At 38.0% G+C, this 13,409-nt stretch overlaps 3 pseudogenes; all 3 read right to left on the reverse strand.

The window, feature by feature from the left end:
* Positions 1-2,768: 2,768 nt before the first annotated feature.
* Positions 2,769-2,887, reverse strand: LOC134930650 (5S ribosomal RNA; annotated as a pseudogene).
* A 4,978-nt stretch (positions 2,888-7,865) lies between these two features.
* On the reverse strand, positions 7,866-7,984 carry LOC134930651 (5S ribosomal RNA; annotated as a pseudogene).
* A 4,980-nt stretch (positions 7,985-12,964) lies between these two features.
* Positions 12,965-13,083, reverse strand: LOC134930652 (5S ribosomal RNA; annotated as a pseudogene).
* Positions 13,084-13,409: the final 326 nt, after the last annotated feature.

Genomic DNA, 13,409 nt, shown 5'->3' on the forward strand with positions numbered 1-13,409 from the left:
TTACTCTTGGGTTTGAGTCCTGATTTTGAGCTTGCTTCGTAGTTAGCGATGATGGCGTTTTCTTTTTTTAGGAAGTGCCTTTTCAATGTCAGTTTTCGCACAAATTTGTTCAAGTCTATAAATGTTTCAAATTTATTAAGTCCTTCTGTAGGTGCAAAGGATAATCCTTTACTGAGTAGAGATTGTTCTGAATCTGTCAGTTCATGTGTTGATAAATTGAAGATTCCTTTTTCCTTAATGTTACTGTTCACAAGTTTCTTCTCTTGAATTCTTTCCCTCCTGCCGCCCCGTTTTCCTCTATGTCTGTGAATCTTCTTTTGAGTGGGGAGGCATGTTTGACGTCCTCGTGTATTGAGCTCTTTACCGGACCTTTGGGCCTTGCTCCTTGTCTCACATCTAAAAAATCCTGTTCATCACTTGATCTTAGGCGATTCAGTGCAGTGAATCTATTCGATGTTCTAGTGTAGGGTGTTCTGGGTGAATCATTTCTCCGTGGTGGTCTTGTTCTTTGTGGTGCTGCTTTCCACTGGTATCTTTGGTCTGTTTTTGGTTGTTTGTCATGTGTGCTAAATCTGCTCCAATTCTTAATAGTTCCTTGTTCATAGTCCCTTTTATCTCTGAGAAATTTCTTCTCCTTCCCTCTTATGACATCCTCCTCTATGCGTTCAAGTTTCTTAGTTAGAACGTTATCATTAATCCGAAAATCTTCAGTATCCTTGTGGAGTTCTAGTTCAGCTTCTTTTTCTTCTATGTCTTTTTCTAGAGCGGTCACATTCTTTCTCCTTTCACTTATCAAGAGTTTCATTAGATTTAAGGAGCATGTATGTAGAATGGAATCCCACTTTTTAGTAAATTCAGGATCTGTATTTCCAAGAGTGGGTTGTTTCTGGATTCTCAATCCTCTCGGTATTCTATCAACTTCAATGTAGTGCTCCAGTCCTTTTATGTCCCACCAATTTTTTATTTCTTTGGCTAGTAAACGTTCCATTCCCCAAAATAGGTCATCTAAATTACCAGATGGGGGTATAGCAATAGTCTGTGCTTCTTCATTAAATATTTTCTGGCACCATTCGTTGCGTTTAGTGGTGCGTTCATTCACTCTGAACATTTTGTGTATATAAAAAACTCTACACACACTCACCAGGCTGCCTTACAAAATATATCAAGATAGGATGAGAATAGTGGTAGTATGGCGCCACAGGTTTGTGTAAGCAGGTTATATATAGGGTTATACAAATATACCCCACCGTAGACACTCCTTTGTAGGTATAAGGTGTCAGCTAGCCTCCAAAAAGATTAGACAGGGATAAACTGTCTACAATTTAAAGGTAAAAAATAGGGGGATGGAGTGCCAGCGACCAACGGTGTCTAATGGTTTTTAAATATGGTATGAAGAAGTGGCTGGATACATTCGGATAAAATTATAAAATTCAATTTAATTTATAAAAAATTCAATTTAATTTATAAAAAAGATAGGTGGGATAAAAAAAGGTTTACAAGTATAAGGAGATATTAAAGAATACAACAAGGGTATTTTAAAAAACATAAAACGGATATAAAGCATACAAGAATTAAAAAAAAAAATTTTAGTTAAAAGAGAAAAAATGCATCAAAATTCTAAAAAGATAAAAACAATGCTTATCTTTTTGAAATGGAGGGTCAGTTTAGAGGTACACCCAACGCGTTTCGTCCATCTGACTTCATCAAGGGGTAGGGTGCAAATGAACAAGGATGATATTTATAGCTGGTGTCATGTGTTCGCAGGTAATTATGACATCACTTCCTGTTAAAAATCTAATAGGCAGAGTGCTATACAATTCCCTATATAAACATGAGTATATTAAGGGGGAGAGAAATAATGTCCTGTGGTACAATTTTCTATAAAAAACGAGTGCTGGAATTCTGTTTTAAGGTCTAAAAGTGTCCGAGACGCGTCCTGCGTCATTTCCGCCCCGTTTCCGGTGTCCACTCCGGCGGTGTGCGCATGCGCGTCAGGCCGAACTTCCGTTATCGGTAGCTGTCACGAGCGCTATGAGTCTTCCCCACTTCCGTCCTTTACTTCTAGTATGAAGTGCCCCACTTCCCACGCAGGTTACACTCGGCTGCTCACTTCACTCTATTGGAGGAAGAGGTTGTCATTCATAGCGGTGGCCATTTTCATGGAGTTCATTATGGCTGCAGACATATTTTCTGTATAGGAGTAACCGCAGTCTCCAAGGGAACCATACATATTAAAAAGATATAAACAAAGAATTAGTGCCTGTGTTTTCACTTCTAAGCAAGCAATATAGGCTTTGCATAATACTGGTGTGTTTGAGAAAAAGGAGAGATTTTAGATGTTAATTAATCTTTGTATTATTGATGCCGATAATTATTGGCCCAGAAAACCATCGTATGAATAATAAATAAGGAGACATGGGTGGTGGAATACCAGGTTCTTTGGAATAAAAAACGTAGATATAAATAATTTCTTAGATATCAATTCACTAAGGTATATTAAAGTGGATATAATATAAGTGACGATGCTAGTGACTCAAAATTAAATATGAGGAGTCCATCATACTTGTGATGCTATATACTAATGCAGTGAGTGAATTATGGAGAGGAGTTAATATTTGTGTCCGTAATGTGACAGTAAGTGTTGTATTAGTGCATAATACATTAGTGCGTAATTAACTAGAGGGTATTTTAACCATATTGTCTACTGTGTGGGATGGACATACTCAGTGTGTCAACATTGCGTAGATTATTTTTTTAAAGCCAGCCGATATGTACAGTACCCAATCTTCGCAGATGGTTCCCCATTTGGTACTGGTTGGGCCCTACACTGCTTAGCTTCCAAGATCGGGCGAGATTGGGCGTCCGCCAGTGTGGTATGACTGTATCTTTTGGTATGGCGACTCAATAAACACAATACAATACTTGTTTATTCAGGATGTTGACATATAATTAGTAAGTGCTGTTGTGACATATTATAAACTATTATAAAGTGCCAAGTGCATGTAAGGTGAAGGATAAAAAAATAAAAACCAGAATAATTCGCCAGAAGAATCTCTTTTCACAGGAACGGTGCGATCTCGTAGCCTTCATTAAAACCCATGGGATGGGTGGTTTTCAATTGGAAAATCCAATACATTTCCCTCTGGGATAGTTTTTTGGCTAGGTCGCCGCCTCTTTCATTGCTTGTGACATGTTCTATCGCCTTGAAGGAGAGTTCTTCTGGATTGGAATTATGATGAAGTTTGAAGTGTCTGTAAATTAGATGTGTCTCCAATTTATTTTTAATGCTGCGTATATGCTCCTGTATTCTGATCTTCAGTATCCTTTTTGTTTTTCCCACATATTTTTTGTGGCAGGTGCATTCTAGCAGGTATATAACTGATGTGCTATTGCAATTCATAAATTCCTTAATCTTGAACTCCTGGGTGTTGTCCATGTTGCTGAAGGTCCTTCTGTTAGGATTCAGAAATTTGCAGATGTTGCAATGTCCACACTTATATGCTCCAATGCATTTCGGAAGGGAACAGTGGTTGGTATCTGGGGGTAGTTCTTTTAACATGCTCGGTGCAAGAATGTCTTTCAAGTTTTTTGATTTACGAAATATGAGCTCTGGTTGCGGAGGGAGAATATTCTTAAGGATCGGGTCCATTAATAAGATGTCCCAATGGGATTTCAATGAAGTTCTAATGTCTTGTTCATGAGTGCTATAAGTGGTTATAAAGGAGACCGAATTTTGTTTCTCGTTATTCTTTTCTTTCTGTTTGTATGACAGTAGGCTGTCCCTCTCGAGCAGTCTGGTTTTGGTGATTGCCTCGTCTAGTATTGTAGGTGGATATTTCTTTTCTTCAAATCTTTTCCTGTATGTTGCTAGCTGTTGTTCGCAGTCTTCATTCTTGTTGCAGTTCCTACGGATCCTGTGAAACTGCGAGTAGGGGATATTATTCTTCCATTTCTTCGAGTGACTACTTTTGTAATGGAGGTAGCTATTCATGTCAACCTCTTTAATGAAGTTCTTCGTGATAACCATCCCTTCTTCGCTTCTTAAAACCAGGTCCAGAAATTCAATGGAATCTTTACTTACATTGCAGGTAAAAGACAGGTTAAAATCGTTGCTCTGTAAAATCTTAAAAAAATTCATAAAAGACTCGGCAGTTCCGTCCCAGATGATGATTATGTCGTCAATGTATCTTTTGTACATTACGACTGACTCCTTGAAAGATTGTGCTGTATACATATATTTCTCTTCCCATTGTCCCATAAATAAATTAGCAAAGCTAGGTGCGAAAATAGTCCCCATCGCTGTGCCACACTTTTGAAGATAAAATTTGTCTAAAAATTTAAAATAATTCCGGCTTAAAATGAAGAGAATTAGTTCACAAATAAAATTCCTGTGTGCTTCTGTAATGGAGTTGTCTTTGTTCAGGTACTCTCGACTTGTTTCTATGCCTTTTGAGTGTTCTATACTGGTATACAATGACTGGACATCGATGGTGACCCATAGATAAGAGTCTTTCCATGTAATGTTCTTAATTTCGTTTAGTACCATAGTAGTGTCCAGGAGAAATGATTGTAGTTTTTTGACGTGTGGATTCAAAAAGACATCAACATATTTAGAAAGATTAGAGGTAAGAGAGTCTATACCTGCAACGATAGGTCTCCCAGGTGGATCAATCATGCTTTTGTGAACTTTTGGTAGAAAATAAAATATGGGGGTTATGGGGTTGGATTGCATTAAAAAGGAAAATTCCTCCTTTGTAATGATATCACTCCTCAGACCCCGTAAGAGAAGTGATCTAAGTTCCTCAATAAAAGTATCCTTCGGATCTTCTGATAGGATTGTATAGGAGTGATTATCTCCTAGAAGTCGGTGTGCTTCGTGGACATATTTGTCTCGGTCCATTATGACCAACCCCCCCCCTTTGTCAGCCGGTTTTATGACAATGTGTCTATTCTTTTGGAGATTTTTCATTGCTTCTATCTCTCTATTATGGAGATTTTTCTTCGTGATCGGTCTGGGTTCTGCTTCGCATAGGTCTTTTTTCACAAGGTCGTAAAATATACTTATATTACTCCCTTTGGACTCCACTGGATAGTACTTACTCTTGGGTTTGAGTCCTGATTTTGAGCTTGCTTCGTAGTTAGCGATGATGGCGTTTTCTTTTTTTAGGAAGTGCCTTTTCAATGTCAGTTTTCGCACAAATTTGTTCAAGTCTATAAATGTTTCAAATTTATTAAGTCCTTCTGTAGGTGCAAAGGATAATCCTTTACTGAGTAGAGATTGTTCTGAATCTGTCAGTTCATGTGTTGATAAATTGAAGATTCCTTTTTCCTTAATGTTACTGTTCACAAGTTTCTTCTCTTGAATTCTTTCCCTCCTGCCGCCCCGTTTTCCTCTATGTCTGTGAATCTTCTTTTGAGTGGGGAGGCATGTTTGACGTCCTCGTGTATTGAGCTCTTTACCGGACCTTTGGGCCTTGCTCCTTGTCTCACATCTAAAAAATCCTGTTCATCACTTGATCTTAGGCGATTCAGTGCAGTGAATCTATTCGATGTTCTAGTGTAGGGTGTTCTGGGTGAATCATTTCTCCGTGGTGGTCTTGTTCTTTGTGGTGCTGCTTTCCACTGGTATCTTTGGTCTGTTTTTGGTTGTTTGTCATGTGTGCTAAATCTGCTCCAATTCTTAATAGTTCCTTGTTCATAGTCCCTTTTATCTCTGAGAAATTTCTTCTCCTTCCCTCTTATGACATCCTCCTCTATGCGTTCAAGTTTCTTAGTTAGAACGTTATCATTAATCCGAAAATCTTCAGTATCCTTGTGGAGTTCTAGTTCAGCTTCTTTTTCTTTTATGTCTTTTTCTAGAGCGGTCACATTCTTTCTCCTTTCACTTATCAAGAGTTTCATTAGATTTAAGGAGCATGTATGTAGAATGGAATCCCACTTTTTAGTAAATTCAGGATCTGTATTTCCAAGAGTGGGTTGTTTCTGGATTCTCAATCCTCTCGGTATTCTATCAACTTCAATGTAGTGCTCCAGTCCTTTTATGTCCCACCAATTTTTTATTTCTTTGGCTAGTAAACGTTCCATTCCCCAAAATAGGTCATCTAAATTACCAGATGGGGGTATAGCAATAGTCTGTGCTTCTTCATTAAATATTTTCTGGCACCATTCGTTGCGTTTAGTGGTGCGTTCATTCACTCTGAACATTTTGTGTATATAAAAAACTCTACACACACTCACCAGGCTGCCTTACAAAATATATCAAGATAGGATGAGAATAGTGGTAGTATGGCGCCACAGGTTTGTGTAAGCAGGTTATATATAGGGTTATACAAATATACCCCACCGTAGACACTCCTTTGTAGGTATAAGGTGTCAGCTAGCCTCCAAAAAGATTAGACAGGGATAAACTGTCTACAATTTAAAGGTAAAAAATAGGGGGATGGAGTGCCAGCGACCAACGGTGTCTAATGGTTTTTAAATATGGTATGAAGAAGTGGCTGGATACATTCGGATAAAATTATAAAATTCAATTTAATTTATAAAAAATTCAATTTAATTTATAAAAAAGATAGGTGGGATAAAAAAAGGTTTACAAGTATAAGGAGATATTAAAGAATACAACAAGGGTATTTTAAAAAACATAAAACGGATATAAAGCATACAAGAATTAAAAAAAAAAAATTTTAGTTAAAAGAGAAAAAATGCATCAAAATTCTAAAAAGATAAAAACAATGCTTATCTTTTTGAAATGGAGGGTCAGTTTAGAGGTACACCCAACGCGTTTCGTCCATCTGACTTCATCAAGGGGTAGGGTGCAAATGAACAAGGATGATATTTATAGCTGGTGTCATGTGTTCGCAGGTAATTATGACATCACTTCCTGTTAAAAATCTAATAGGCAGAGTGCTATACAATTCCCTATATAAACATGAGTATATTAAGGGGGAGAGAAATAATGTCCTGTGGTACAATTTTCTATAAAAAACGAGTGCTGGAATTCTGTTTTAAGGTCTAAAAGTGTCCGAGACGCGTCCTGCGTCATTTCCGCCCCGTTTCCGGTGTCCACTCCGGCGGTGTGCGCATGCGCGTCAGGCCGAACTTCCGTTATCGGTAGCTGTCACGAGCGCTATGAGTCTTCCCCACTTCCGTCCTTTACTTCTAGTATGAAGTGCCCCACTTCCCACGCAGGTTACACTCGGCTGCTCACTTCACTCTATTGGAGGAAGAGGTTGTCATTCATAGCGGCGGCCATTTTCATGGAGTTCATTATGGCTGCAGACATATTTTCTGTATAGGAGTAACCGCAGTCTCCAAGGGAACCATACATATTAAAAAGATATAAACAAAGAATTAGTGCCTGTGTTTTCACTTCTAAGCAAGCAATATAGGCTTTGCATAATACTGGTGTGTTTGAGAAAAAGGAGAGATTTTAGATGTTAATTAATCTTTGTATTATTGATGCCGATAATTATTGGCCCAGAAAACCATCGTATGAATAATAAATAAGGAGACATGGGTGGTGGAATACCAGGTTCTTTGGAATAAAAAACGTAGATATAAATAATTTCTTAGATATCAATTCACTAAGGTATATTAAAGTGGATATAATATAAGTGACGATGCTAGTGACTCAAAATTAAATATGAGGAGTCCATCATACTTGTGATGCTATATACTAATGCAGTGAGTGAATTATGGAGAGGAGTTAATATTTGTGTCCGTAATGTGACAGTAAGTGTTGTATTAGTGCATAATACATTAGTGCGTAATTAACTAGAGGGTATTTTAACCATATTGTCTACTGTGTGGGATGGACATACTCAGTGTGTCAACATTGCGTAGATTATTTTTTTAAAGCCAGCCGATATGTACAGTACCCAATCTTCGCAGATGGTTCCCCATTTGGTACTGGTTGGGCCCTACACTGCTTAGCTTCCAAGATCGGGCGAGATTGGGCGTCCGCCAGTGTGGTATGACTGTATCTTTTGGTATGGCGACTCAATAAACACAATACAATACTTGTTTATTCAGGATGTTGACATATAATTAGTAAGTGCTGTTGTGACATATTATAAACTATTATAAAGTGCCAAGTGCATGTAAGGTGAAGGATAAAAAAATAAAAACCAGAATAATTCGCCAGAAGAATCTCTTTTCACAGGAACGGTGCGATCTCGTAGCCTTCATTAAAACCCATGGGATGGGTGGTTTTCAATTGGAAAATCCAATACATTTCCCTCTGGGATAGTTTTTTGGCTAGGTCGCCGCCTCTTTCGTTGCTTGTGACATGTTCTATCGCCTTGAAGGAGAGTTCTTCTGGATTGGAATTATGATGAAGTTTGAAGTGTCTGTAAATTAGATGTGTCTCCAATTTATTTTTAATGCTGCGTATATGCTCCTGTGTTCTGATCTTCAGTATCCTTTTTGTTTTTCCCACATATTTTTTGTGGCAGGTGCATTCTAGCAGGTATATAACTGATGTGCTATTGCAATTCATAAATTCCTTAATCTTGAACTCCTGGGTGTTGTCCATGTTGCTGAAGGTCCTTCTGTTAGGATTCAGAAATTTGCAGATGTTGCAATGTCCACACTTATATGCTCCAATGCATTTCGGAAGGGAACAGTGGTTGGTATCTGGGGGTAGTTCTTTTAACATGCTCGGTGCAAGAATGTCTTTCAAGTTTTTTGATTTACGAAATATGAGCTCTGGTTGCGGAGGGAGAATATTCTTAAGGATCGGGTCCATTAATAAGATGTCCCAATGGGATTTCAATGAAGTTCTAATGTCTTGTTCATGAGTGCTATAAGTGGTTATAAAGGAGACCGAATTTTGTTTCTCGTTATTCTTTTCTTTCTGTTTGTATGACAGTAGGCTGTCCCTCTCGAGCAGTCTGGTTTTGGTGATTGCCTCGTCTAGTATTGTAGGTGGATATTTCTTTTCTTCAAATCTTTTCCTGTATGTTGCTAGCTGTTGTTCGCAGTCTTCATTCTTGTTGCAGTTCCTACGGATCCTGTGAAACTGCGAGTAGGGGATATTATTCTTCCATTTCTTCGAGTGACTACTTTTGTAATGGAGGTAGCTATTCATGTCAACCTCTTTAATGAAGTTCTTCGTGATAACCATCCCTTCTTCGCTTCTTAAAACCAGGTCCAGAAATTCAATGGAATCTTTACTTACATTGCAGGTAAAAGACAGGTTAAAATCGTTGCTCTGTAAAATCTTAAAAAAATTCATAAAAGACTCGGCAGTTCCGTCCCAGATGATGATTATGTCGTCAATGTATCTTTTGTACATTACGACTGACTCCTTGAAAGATTGTGCTGTATACATATATTTCTCTTCCCATTGTCCCATAAATAAATTAGCAAAGCTAGGTGCGAAAATAGTCCCCATCGCTGTGCCACACTTTTGAAGATAAAATTTGTCTAAAAATTTAAAATAATTCCGGCTTAAAATGAAGAGAATTAGTTCACAAATAAAATTCCTGTGTGCTTCTGTAATGGAGTTGTCTTTGTTCAGGTACTCTCGACTTGTTTCTATGCCTTTTGAGTGTTCTATACTGGTATACAATGACTGGACATCGATGGTGACCCATAGATAAGAGTCTTTCCATGTAATGTTCTTAATTTCGTTTAGTACCATAGTAGTGTCCAGGAGAAATGATTGTAGTTTTTTGACGTGTGGATTCAAAAAGACATCAACATATTTAGAAAGATTAGAGGTAAGAGAGTCTATACCTGCAACGATAGGTCTCCCAGGTGGATCAATCATGCTTTTGTGAACTTTTGGTAGAAAATAAAATATGGGGGTTATGGGGTTGGATTGCATTAAAAAGGAAAATTCCTCCTTTGTAATGATTTCACTCCTCAGACCCCGTAAGAGAAGTGATCTAAGTTCCTCAATAAAAGTATCCTTCGGATCTTCTGATAGGATTGTATAGGAGTGATTATCTCCTAGAAGTCGGTGTGCTTCGTGGACATATTTGTCTCGGTCCATTATGACCAACCCCCCCCCCTTTGTCAGCCGGTTTTATGACAATGTGTCTATTCTTTTGGAGATTTTTCATTGCTTCTATCTCTCTATTATGGAGATTTTTCTTCGTGATCGGTCTGGGTTCTGCTTCGCATAGGTCTTTTTTTCACAAGGTCGTAAAATATACTTATATTACTCCCTTTGGACTCCACTGGATAGTACTTACTCTTGGGTTTGAGTCCTGATTTTGAGCTTGCTTCGTAGTTAGCGATGATGGCGTTTTCTTTTTTTAGGAAGTGCCTTTTCAATGTCAGTTTTCGCACAAATTTGTTCAAGTCTATAAATGTTTCAAATTTATTAAGTCCTTCTGTAGGTGCAAAGGATAATCCTTTACTGAGTAGAGATTGTTCTGAATCTGTCAGTTCATGTGTTGATAAATTGAAGATTCCTTTTTCCTTAATGTTACTGTTCACAAGTTTCTTCTCTTGAATTCTTTCCCTCCTGCCGCCCCGTTTTCCTCTATGTCTGTGAATCTTCTTTTGAGTGGGGAGGCATGTTTGACGTCCTCGTGTATTGAGCTCTTTACCGGACCTTTGGGCCTTGCTCCTTGTCTCACATCTAAAAAATCCTGTTCATCACTTGATCTTAGGCGATTCAGTGCAGTGAATCTATTCGATGTTCTAGTGTAGGGTGTTCTGGGTGAATCATTTCTCCGTGGTGGTCTTGTTCTTTGTGGTGCTGCTTTCCACTGGTATCTTTGGTCTGTTTTTGGTTGTTTGTCATGTGTGCTAAATCTGCTCCAATTCTTAATAGTTCCTTGTTCATAGTCCCTTTTATCTCTGAGAAATTTCTTCTCCTTCCCTCTTATGACATCCTCCTCTATGCGTTCAAGTTTCTTAGTTAGAACGTTATCATTAATCCGAAAATCTTCAGTATCCTTGTGGAGTTCTAGTTCAGCTTCTTTTTCTTTTATGTCTTTTTCTAGAGCGGTCACATTCTTTCTCCTTTCACTTATCAAGAGTTTCATTAGATTTAAGGAGCATGTATGTAGAATGGAATCCCACTTTTTAGTAAATTCAGGATCTGTATTTCCAAGAGTGGGTTGTTTCTGGATTCTCAATCCTCTCGGTATTCTATCAACTTCAATGTAGTGCTCCAGTCCTTTTATGTCCCACCAATTTTTTATTTCTTTGGCTAGTAAACGTTCCATTCCCCAAAATAGGTCATCTAAATTACCAGATGGGGGTATAGCAATAGTCTGTGCTTCTTCATTAAATATTTTCTGGCACCATTCGTTGCGTTTAGTGGTGCGTTCATTCACTCTGAACATTTTGTGTATATAAAAAACTCTACACACACTCACCAGGCTGCCTTACAAAATATATCAAGATAGGATGAGAATAGTGGTAGTATGGCACCACAGGTTTGTGTAAGCAGGTTATATATAGGGTTATACAAATATACCCCACCGTAGACACTCCTTTGTAGGTATAAGGTGTCAGCTAGCCTCCAAAAAGATTAGACAGGGATAAACTGTCTACAATTTAAAGGTAAAAAATAGGGGGATGGAGTGCCAGCGACCAACGGTGTCTAATGGTTTTTAAATATGGTATGAAGAAGTGGCTGGATACATTCGGATAAAATTATAAAATTCAATTTAATTTATAAAAAATTCAATTTAATTTATAAAAAAGATAGGTGGGATAAAAAAAGGTTTACAAGTATAAGGAGATATTAAAGAATACAACAAGGGTATTTTAAAAAACATAAAACGGATATAAAGCATACAAGAATTAAAAAAAAAAATTTTTAGTTAAAAGAGAAAAAATGCATCAAAATTCTAAAAAGATAAAAACAATGCTTATCTTTTTGAAATGGAGGGTCAGTTTAGAGGTACACCCAACGCGTTTCGTCCATCTGACTTCATCAAGGGGTAGGGTGCAAATGAACAAGGATGATATTTATAGCTGGTGTCATGTGTTCGCAGGTAATTATGACATCACTTCCTGTTAAAAATCTAATAGGCAGAGTGCTATACAATTCCCTATATAAACATGAGTATATTAAGGGGGAGAGAAATAATGTCCTGTGGTACAATTTTCTATAAAAAACGAGTGCTGGAATTCTGTTTTAAGGTCTAAAAGTGTCCGAGACGCGTCCTGCGTCATTTCCGCCCCGTTTCCGGTGTCCACTCCGGCGGTGTGCGCATGCGCGTCAGGCCGAACTTCCGTTATCGGTAGCTGTCACGAGCGCTATGAGTCTTCCCCACTTCCGTCCTTTACTTCTAGTATGAAGTGCCCCACTTCCCACGCAGGTTACACTCGGCTGCTCACTTCACTCTATTGGAGGAAGAGGTTGTCATTCATAGCGGCGGCCATTTTCATGGAGTTCATTATGGCTGCAGACATATTTTCTGTATAGGAGTAACCGCAGTCTCCAAGGGAACCATACATATTAAAAAGATATAAACAAAGAATTAGTGCCTGTGTTTTCACTTCTAAGCAAGCAATATAGGCTTTGCATAATACTGGTGTGTTTGAGAAAAAGGAGAGATTTTAGATGTTAATTAATCTTTGTATTATTGATGCCGATAATTATTGGCCCAGAAAACCATCGTATGAATAATAAATAAGGAGACATGGGTGGTGGAATACCAGGTTCTTTGGAATAAAAAACGTAGATATAAATAATTTCTTAGATATCAATTCACTAAGGTATATTAAAGTGGATATAATATAAGTGACGATGCTAGTGACTCAAAATTAAATATGAGGAGTCCATCATACTTGTGATGCTATATACTAATGCAGTGAGTGAATTATGGAGAGGAGTTAATATTTGTGTCCGTAATGTGACAGTAAGTGTTGTATTAGTGCATAATACATTAGTGCGTAATTAACTAGAGGGTATTTTAACCATATTGTCTACTGTGTGGGATGGACATACTCAGTGTGTCAACATTGCGTAGATTATTTTTTTAAAGCCAGACGATATGTACAGTACCCAATCTTCGCAGATGGTTCCCCATTTGGTACTGGTTGGGCCCTACACTGCTTAGCTTCCAAGATCGGGCGAGATTGGGCGTCCGCCAGTGTGGTATGACTGTATCTTTTGGTATGGCGACTCAATAAACACAATACAATACTTGTTTATTCAGGATGTTGACATATAATTAGTAAGTGCTGTTGTGACATATTATAAACTATTATAAAGTGCCAAGTGCATGTAAGGTGAAGGATAAAAAAATAAAAACCAGAATAATTCGCCAGAAGAATCTCTTTTCACAGGAACGGTGCGATCTCGTAGCCTTCATTAAAACCCATGGGATGGGTGGTTTTCAATTGGAAAATCCAATACATTTCTATCTGGGATAGTTTTTTGGCTAGGTCGCCGCCTCTTTCGTTGCTTGTGACATGTTCTATCGCCTTGAAGGAGA

This window comes from Pseudophryne corroboree, chromosome 5 (assembly GCF_028390025.1).
Source record: "Pseudophryne corroboree isolate aPseCor3 chromosome 5, aPseCor3.hap2, whole genome shotgun sequence".
Lineage (NCBI taxonomy): Eukaryota > Metazoa > Chordata > Amphibia > Anura > Myobatrachidae > Pseudophryne > Pseudophryne corroboree.